The sequence below is a fragment of the Salvia splendens genome, chromosome 8 (genome assembly GCF_004379255.2).
Source record: "Salvia splendens isolate huo1 chromosome 8, SspV2, whole genome shotgun sequence".
Taxonomy (NCBI): Eukaryota; Viridiplantae; Streptophyta; class Magnoliopsida; order Lamiales; family Lamiaceae; genus Salvia; species Salvia splendens.
The window spans coordinates 31,138,546-31,146,800 of record NC_056039.1 but is presented as its reverse complement, the minus strand read 5'-3'; the positions used below and the strand labels follow the sequence as shown (position 1 = coordinate 31,146,800).

The 8,255-nt window shown below is 39.8% G+C and overlaps 1 pseudogene; it reads right to left on the bottom strand.

Moving 5' to 3' along the window:
• Positions 1-1,679: 1,679 nt before the first annotated feature.
• LOC121743833 lies at positions 1,680-6,449 on the bottom strand (annotated as a pseudogene).
• Between the last annotated feature and the right edge of the window lie 1,806 nt (positions 6,450-8,255).

Here is an 8,255-nt window from a genome sequence, read left to right as displayed (position 1 = left end):
AGGTAAAAGTATCATTTTATTAAACAAAAATGCCATTTTATACACAAAAAATACCTATCATTCTATCGGCTGAAAGTATCATTCTATAGGGCAAAACTATCATTTTATCAGTTTTATGTCATTTTGTCACGTTAAAGTATAATTTTATCAGCTTATATGCAATTTCTCCAGCTAAACTATCATTTTTATAAGCTTACTGTCATTTTATCAGCTTAGATTATCATTTTATAAGGTAAAAGTATCATTTTATTAAACAAAAATGTTATTTTATACACCAAAAATACCTATCGGCTGAAAGTATCATTCTATCGTCTGAAAATATCATTCTATGCGTCAAAACTATCATTTTATGCATTAAACCTAACATTTATAAGCCAAAACTATCATTTTATGCAATAAACCTATCATTTTATCATTTTATCATTTTACGTGATATTTGGCGAAATTCAGAGTGTCATTTTATCAGTCAAGAGTATCATTTTATCAACGCAGAGTATCATTCTATCCGGCAAAACTATCATTCTATGCAATAAACCTATCATTTTATCATTTTACGTGATATTTGGCAAAATTCAGAGTATCATTTTATCATTCAGAGTATCATTTTATCAACTCAAAGTATCATTCTATCCGGCAAAACTATCATTCTATGCAATAAACCTATCATTTTATCATTTTATCAGTCAGTCAAAAGTATTATTTTATCAACTCAAAGTATCATTCTATCCGGCAAAACTATCATTCTCTTCGTCTTCGAAATAGCTTCGCGTTGGTACCTTGAACATCTAAATTGGAAAATCGCCTTGATTTAGAATGGAAAATCCATTAAGTGAAAATAGTTTTTAGTATAATTTTAATACAATTTTTCACCAATAACTTCCTACGCAAAATACATAGCTTCCTATGCAAAATACAACAACAGCAGTGGTCTACTTGTTACTTCATGTCACTACATATTCCTTCCAATCAGAACACTGAATAGGACAAACATTAAACCCATAAACCCCAGATGATTCCTGTTAACAGGACACTTGTAGTAATATCTTCATGCATTCATGGTCAACTATTATTCCACATGTTTAGTCGGCGCAAAGGTAGGGTTCTTCAATTTTTATGGATGAGGAAGAAATGATTTGGGGGGGAAACGAAAAATGGAAGGGTAAGTAAGGTATTTTGGCCTCATTTCTTGACGCTGCTCTCTATGCAGATATAATTATTGACTCATTCTTGAGAATTTATTTTGGCCCAATTCCCCTTTCTACAGTGCGGGCCCTTGTTATTTATAGGGCCATACAAAATTAACATAAAGAAACTGAACACTAGATAATAGTCAGAAATGAGGCTATATCTGCCTATATCTAATAAGGTGAACAGGCCTAAGTAATAAAAATTGTTTAAATGTGAAGATAACTGGTCCCCAGAATGGTAAAAAAACATCAATGACATTGATTTAGCAGTTTTAGTTCTCAGTCATGTTTAGATTGTGAGTACGTATGGTATTCGTACTTTTGTTATTGAATCATAATGAAAATTGAATTTATCAACTATATACAGTAGTACGACACTTGCTGCAGAAGCGCAAATTTATTTGCTTTAAAAATGATTAATTGACTGTGGGTTGTGAATAAATTAATTGTAAGCAACTAGCAATAGAAACAAAGTTGAGAGTGGTCATCCTTTCTGATTTGATTCAATGATGGCATTTGACTCCAGACAGTGACACAAGATAGATAAAGAACCAATTACAAATTACTACAACTCACTATGACACAAAACACACGAACAGCATAGGCCCATAAAATATCTCTCAAAGATTACATATATCAGGCCTATAAATTTCAACAAATTAACAGCCGTTGAAAATTTTAAAAAACCAAGATATTACCTGACACTCACTGAACTATACAGGAGCCCCAAAAATGCTCCCAATTAAGACAATACATGATCAATCAAGCATTTGCTATGTTGGAGTATATACCATTCATCAGTGTAGCCACCAAAATACTGGTGATGTTATCTCAAACTTGTCGATGGCGGTTCTGAACATGGTATATGGCCTTGAAAAATCGCCATAAAGAGCCAATCCTTCCATCTTCATGTTAGTAGTATGGGTAATGTTGGATGTCCAGGCTTATCATGAAGGACACTTCATTATCTTCTGTCTGATTTTCTATCACTGGATCGTCTATCTTCTGCCTCCTTCCGTCTTTGTTGCCTGTCATCGAACCAATCTGAATCATTCAAATACCTAAATACTAGTATAACATTGCTGCATGCAAATGCATTATAAATGTGTCTTTTAACACTCAGCACCTAACACACAACTGGACAGAAATCAGCCAGGGTAGGGATCATGGCGTGCGCACTCTTAAACTCAGTGCCAAAATTAGAGCAGAATACTAAGTCGAAAAGGGAGAACATAGGAAGGTAATAGGAACAACAAAACTCCAAATTCTTGAATAATTAACTTACACAAATGCTGAGTATCCACTACCAGCTTTAGCAGTGGATAGGAGTGCTGCGTGAGCACCAACAGCAGAAAGATTTTCTTGCCCTCCGACAGTCAACAAGCTCTGTTGGTCAACATCCACCTGAAACAATTACATTGAATCAATCATCTCAAACACACTTCTCTTTGAGCTGCAAATCATTTTCAATAAAACAAAACCTTGTCCCATTTCGACTTTTTGTTCTGTCTACCATCCCGAGCCCCGTCTGAAGTAGTTGATAGTACATTTACTACTACACCAGAAACAGCAGTTAATCTAGAGAAAACAGGCTAAAATAAATCTAAACAATAAGCAGAATTTAACAGAGTAATATGCTGAAGAGTAGGAAGGGTACCTGGAGTTGGTATGTTGATTTTTGATGCAGGGAGGACATTCCCCGGCTGTACTCCTCCAGGAGTGAACTCTAACTTCTGACTTTTTTTCCTTTCTTGCTCTTTTCTCTCCATTTCCCGTCTCATGTCAACTTCTAATAGGCACAATTAAAAGGGGAATATCAGAATAGATAATGTGATTGTTTTTCCCTGAGAAAAACATCAATTAAAATTAATATGATAAAATCAACAGCAACCGTACAATCATCCAGCAAAGTTCAAAATAACTACTGACAAAATAACAATCAAAGTTAGTAAGGATATAGATGCCTATTCAAACTTCTTATCATACATAGATTACAATTATTACTCATGGTAGAAAGTGATTTTGTTAATGCACTTAGGAACCATGAACCAATTTATCATAGATCAAAGGAAACAACATCTAAAAGAAACAATTAGACCTGACTCCCACAGAAAGCACCATGTCCATGCACCAATTTGCACTTGAATACATGTGACAGACACATATTTTTGCATGAGGGGAAGAATGAAGGAGAGAAAAGGAAATGGAAGTGATGAGCCTATCTAAGTGGGACTTGACCCAGCAATGAGCATTCAATATTTGGACTTCTTTTGTAAGAAATACACAGGTGCGGAAAAGTGAATCAACAATTCGTTCACACTTAAAACTAACACTATGAATGTTTCTTTATGTGCTTCAATTTCACTTTTCAGGTCAGACTATTCTATCCCCTTGTATATAATTTACATATTTTCAGAGGTGTTTCATTTAAAACATTGAAAATTCAGGATGATTGTCCATGGAAAATTGGCAGGTTTAAACCTGCAATGCATCTAGAACTCTATGTATCAGATAAAATCCACAAGAAAAGTTCCTAATAAAGCTGGTGCAGATAGCTATCAAACTTAATTAATAGAGAAAAGGAAACACTAAATGCATAAGTCAAGCAAGTGGATGCCGGGATATAACACTTCATGTGTTGAACTTCAAATATTTTCCCTCAAGATTTCTAGGGGCACCCTATAAAAATATATAAGCTGTTAAACAAACATATCATCATGGTTTAAATCGATATCTACTTACCAAAATCCTAAAATTGTACTCAACGGCCACGATATCATCCAACTTCATCTTCCATGTAAAATGGTGTGGTCAATGGGCATTCATTTACTTAACCATACAAGCATTAGACTTACACGAGCTTATTGCAATATTATAAGGTAATGAGTAGTACATGTTTCACTTCTTTATTGCCCCAGCAGCTTAAGATTTCACGAATACAATGTGACAAAAACCCCATTTAGAGTTTTAGACATAGGTGGTTTTTGTGGGAAAATATCATACTAAAGATTCTAAATTTTCATGACAGCTAACATTAGGAATACATGTAAGCTAAATTCGGGAGACTAGCAATCAAACCTATTTCATCATAGAAGTCACTTTTGTCATATCCATGAGGGTCAAATACATCTTTACGGAAGCATGATCCTATCTGGTCGATATCTTGGTAAGTCACAGCATGCAGCAGGAAATCAGGATTTCGATATTCCTTTCTATTCCGCACCTCTGCATTAAAGCTTCTTCCAGTAGTCTTCTTAAGAGCAAGAAACCTACTAATCTTCTCCTGAAACAACAAATCAGAAAGAAAATTTAGATAATTAAGTGAGAAGCTGAAAATAAATAACACTCCGTATGTTCTAAATTGACACACCAAAATGTGAGAACATAAACACATTAATATATTGATTTATCAATCACACGCCCCTTCTTCTGCCTATATGTCTGCACTGACAGCAGCAATACTCTATTGCAAAAGGTATATACGCAAGTGTGGAACAGAGAATCTAAAAAAATCTCTAGAAACATTTCAGATAACCTTTAGACTATAAAGAAATACACCTGCAATGTGTCCGTGCTTGAGTGCTTCTGACATTCTATGGCTTGTCTCATTCACATTTTTTGTTTTCGTGGTCCACTATACAAAAACATCTTTTTTTTATAACTTTAATTAATACATGTGACGAACCCATATGCATTACAGGCCTTACCAAAATAAACAGCTAACTAATGTTCAAAGCCAAAACCTTGCAGAGCATCAGATCATCATGAAGTTGAGTAGTTGACCACTCCAGGATCTAGGACTTTGAACAACTCAGAGCCTACGCCACTTTGAAATTCATATTTTCAAACATGGTCGTGTTTATAGTGAACCAAGATTGTTTAAAAAGAAAGAAAAGACTTTGTTTTTGTCACATTTTATATGAAGCAGTAGTCAAATTTTAAAATTTCTTTGAACTACTTGCTTGCAGTTCTTCTGAGCATTTGGCCTTGGGAGGTGGGGGCAGAAAGTTATTCAATGGATCAACATTCTTTTGATCCTCAACAGAAACCATAACAGCATCCTCAGTACCTGCAGCTTCTGATTCATTTGTAGCATAACTCATGGTATCTGTTTCAGGCTGATCAGCTGGATCCAATTATTGCGGGGTAGCAGCTTGAGTGCTAGGTGTTGGAAGCCGAGCCACACCTGGTGATATCTTTTCTCGTGATTCACCTAAAGCAGAAGCAAAGACTGTATCAACTCTTGCAAAGACCTAAAAGAAGCTATAAAATGTTCTTTAGCTTGCACGTAACAGGAACCTACGTCTTCGAACTCTGCAGTCATTCACCAAAAGAAGAGGACTATCATTTTAAAAAGCTGAAGGCATGCATTATAGAGAATTATATGCGGGGGGAGATTGAAGATGTAAATATGAGTTTATGACTATCAGGAACACACTGAAGGATACAGTTAATGCAATATTATAGAGTCTAGGGAAGCTTAACCATTTGATTTGTCAGCGTGCAATCCTTCTATTCGTTAACGAGTATGAAGATTTCTAGTTTGTTAGGAATTATAACTTCAATGTTCCCCCACACCAGAATCTTAGAAATGTACATCGAGTAATAAACAATTTATGCAAGACATATCAGATAAATACAGAAGCAACATAAGACAGTCAAGAATGAAGACCATAATCAGGTCTCAAAAGCTTTCACTTACCATCACTATTTTGATGTTGCTCCCCATACATTACTTGACCAGTCGCCATAATTTCACCTTCCTGGAATCATATGTGTTTGTTAACGACTCTAATTTCAGAAAATAAAGTAAAACATAGAAAAATAATCAGCCGTAAACATAAGAAACCTCTGCTTCTGGAGACATCGCGCCTTCTTCATGACCATAATCCACAATAGTCGGTCTGACTCTTTTGGCTCTGAACATTATTCAAATCCGAACTAAACTGCTGTGCTTGCAGCAGCTCTTGTGGCGAGAAGAGGGTTTGTTGAGGAATCGCGGATGCTGGAGGAGTGTAGTCGTTGAATTGACCTCTCTCTTCATCTTGCCGCTGCATATGTTCATTGCCGAAATCGCTAATACCATCTTTATCGTTTACGGCGACGGCATCCGACGCCGGCAGGGGAACTCCGTCTTCATGAATATTTGCTACTTCCTCGTCGAGTTCTTCCATCTCGTCATCTTCGTCGCCGTACATTGAGAGCAATGCTATGCCCTCCGATGCTTTCTTCTAGGATGCCATTCCCCCAAATTGAACCCTAATCTAGGGATCCCTTTCTCCACTTTCTGCTGAACAAAACTAAATCTCTTGCTAGGCGGTAGCCCGTTAGGTAGCTGAAAAACCGTCACATGCTTGGCGAGGACCTCCGCGACTTCCGGCTCCAAATCCGCGGGAAACTCGACCCCCGGCAGCTGCGGGTCAGAATCGGATTGTGGCGTCATTTCGATCAACTCATACAACTTGAACATGGACGAATGCGCCATCAAAGACGCGAACGAGGTCAGCGATAGTTGAGATGGTGCCGCCGTCGTGCCGGAGAGGACGATCAGTCCATTATCGCGGACAAACTCCATAGACTTCGTAACAAAGTCGGTGGTGACCCGGGCCAGGGATTCCAACCAATCCATTCCCAAAATAACATCTGGACCGTGAACCGGGAGGACATGCAAATCAATAGAAAAATGTGTCCCTTGCATCGTCAGACGGGTGCCCATGCACATATGGGAGCACAGAAGGGACTCACCGTTTCCAACGTAAACCCGGAACGGTTTGATGGCAGTCAAGGGGAGGTGGAGCTTTTCCACGATCCGAGGGTGTAGGAAATCGTGAGAGCTCCCGATGTCGACCAAGACAGACATAGGTTCAGACCCGATTACGCCCGAGAGAGTGAGAGACTTAGATCGACGACGCCCATCAATTGCCAATAAGTGGGACAAGTCTGCTGTTATTACTTCCTCCGGAAGGGAGTCCTCAGGGAGGTCAACTGGATCATCCTCATCCTCGTTGACACCCATATATGCCAGAAATCGGTGCTTGCAAACATGGCCAACTGCCCATTTTTTCGGACAGTAGAAAACATAGGCCCTGCCTCCTGCGCTCTGCCTTATCTGCTGTAGAGAGGCGAATGATAGGGGTACCCGAGTCCTGGGTTCGCGGAACAGGTTTGCCAACCACAGCCGGTGATGCCTGGCTGGTGGGGCCAGCAGCCTGTGCTGCTGTAGACTGGCGGTTGTCCCGCGGCTGCCACTGGCGACGGGAAAAGGGAGCCGGCGGAACTCAAGTCTGCAGGTAGCAAGCTGTACTGCCAGCGCGAATGCCGCGGCTAGCGATGTCGGGCTGTGAAGGAGGACCTCGTCCTGGATTGGTTGTTTCAGTCCGGCAACATACAAGTCAAGTAAAATATGATCAGGAACACCTACAGCTTTGTTTTGTAATTTCTCAAAAGCTAGCTGATATTCAGATACAGTGCCTGTCTGCTGCAGCTTCTTGAGGAGGCCAACATGGCTGACGTAGCACTGAGGGTCAAAGCGACAGCGCACGTCATCCAAGAATTCGTGCCACGTCACAAACTCTTGGCTGTCACAGTAATTCCAAATCCAGTCAGCGACAACTAGTTCAAATAGCATAATCACGTAATGCAAACGTTGTGCCTCTGTTGTGCCCACGTGATCGAAATAAAACTGGATTTCACGAATCCAGTTATTAACCTATGTGCCGTCAAACCGCCGGGGTTCCATCTTGATCGTGTGCGGTCTCTGATCCGGGTGAAACGTCCCAGATTGCCCAGTCGGGCGTGGTGGGCCCCAACAAGAGGATGCAGATTGGTATGCGGTCCAACGAGCGATGATCAGCCGTGTCATGATGCCACGACTAAGGAGCATATTGCGGCTGGCGAGAAGGGTCGGCCGTCGCACCTCCAAATTCCGGGAACGCATAAGGGTTCGCCGAGCCCGCGGTGGCCATGCCTAGGGTTTGCGAAAACCCACCGGAGGCATGCGGCAGTCTGGAATGATCCATCGTCGAGACCCCTACTGATGGTGTCAGGATATAAGGGATGGGTGGCGCT